This window comes from Octopus bimaculoides, chromosome 2 (assembly GCF_001194135.2).
Source record: "Octopus bimaculoides isolate UCB-OBI-ISO-001 chromosome 2, ASM119413v2, whole genome shotgun sequence".
Lineage (NCBI taxonomy): Eukaryota > Metazoa > Mollusca > Cephalopoda > Octopoda > Octopodidae > Octopus > Octopus bimaculoides.
In genome coordinates, this window is record NC_068982.1 from 123,669,590 (window position 1) to 123,671,541 (window position 1,952).

Here is a 1,952-nt window from a genome sequence, read left to right on the forward strand (position 1 = left end):
AAGAACACTTTTCGAGTGTTGGGCTTCATGGAGACAAAGTGGCTGAGTTCCTTTCGAGTGTTGGTTCTCACAGAGGCAATGACTGAGACCTTTGTCATTATGTCATGTTTGAGGAGAAGACCCATCAAGCCGAGCAAAATCACAGTCATGGTGGATACCAGTGTCACGCAAATGGCACCCATGCCAATGGCACATAAAAACACCCCTGTGGCACATAAAAGCACCCCGGTGGCACATAAAAGCACCCCGGTGTCACGTAAATGGTACCCGTGCCGGTGGCACGTAAAAGTGCCCATTACACTCTTGGAGTGGTTGGCACTAGGAAGGGCATCCAGCCTTAGAAAACTATGCCAAATGAGACTGGAGTCTGGTGCAGCCTTCCAGCGTTCCAGCCCAGTCAAACCGTCCAACCCATATCAGCATGGACAATGGCTGTTAAATGATGAAGATGATGATGATGATATATATCAAATTGGCAGCAAGTATCATTAGAATGTTGGAGAGAATGCCTTATGGTATTTGTTTTCACTCTCTGTGCTCTGAGTTCAAATCCCATCAAAGCCAACTTTGCCTCACATCTTTCTGGGCTTGATAAACAAAAGTTGCTAATTCAGGATAAATAGATTAGCAGAACTATAAAAACATTAGCTTGGATGCCTTGTATGAACTGTTACAGCTCTTTGCATTCCAAGTTCAAATTTTGCTGGGATCTACTTGGGTGGTAGATTTAATCCATCACCTGGCTTAATACCATAACCTGGCACCCTGGGTACATTTAGCAGAATTCAGTCTATTGCCAGCATTCAATTTGTGTTTCTAGTTTACGAATACCTTCTTTCATCCTTCCGGCAAGTTTTAGAGGTACTGTGAATGGTTACAGGCACTGCCCATCACACCTGCCTCGAAATGAAAAGAAAATTAATTAACTATATAGGCACAGGAGTGGCTGTGTGGTAAGTAGCTTGCTTACCAACCACATGGTTCTGGGTTCAGTCCCTTTGTGTGGCATCTTGGGCAAGTGTCTTCTACTATAGTCTCGGGCCGACCAAAGCCTTGTGAGTGGATTTTGTAGATGGAAACTGAAATGTATATATATATATATGTGTGTGTGTGTGTGTGTGTGTGTGTGTGTGTGTGTGTTTGTGTGTCTGTGTTTGTCCCCCTAGCATTGCTTGACAACCGATGCTTAGCAGTTCGGCAAAAGAGACTGATAGAATAAGTACTAGGCTTACAAAGAATAAGTCCCGGGGTCGATTTGCTCGACTAAAGGTGGTGCTCCAGCATGGCCGCAGTCAAATGACTGAAACAAGTAAAAGAGTAAATGAGTAAAAGAGATATAATAGTATCATAACTTGCTGAAGAAAGAACATACCAATCACTACTCTTAATGGCTGGAAGATAGAATGTACTCATCAAAATACAAAAGGTTTTAAGCCCATAAACTTATTTCCAAATACTTTTATCTTTTATGTGTCTCAGACATCGGACTGTGGTCATGCTGGGGCACCACAGTGAAGAATTATAGTCTAACAGATCAGACCCAATACTTATTTCTTAAGACTGGTGGTTATTCTTTAGGTCTCTTTTGCTGATATGTTATGAGGCTGTAAACAAACCAACACCGGTTTCAAACATCAGGTGGACGACAAACACAGGCATAGAAACTCAGACAGACAGAAAGACAAATGCACCCCCCCCCACGCACACGCACACACAAGGGGGTGCTGAAAAGTTCCTGCCTCTAGGTAAAAGAAAATACAGGAGGACCAGTTAATTTTGATTTTATCCAAGATATTTCCCTCCCAGATTCACACACTTATTGCAGTGGTCCTTCAGTTTTTCTAAGCCCTGTAAAAGAACTTGGAAGTTTGGATCTCCAACCAAGCCTTTTGTGATACCCTTAAAGGCAGGAACTTTTCAGCAACCCCTCATATTCTTTTATTCTTTTATTC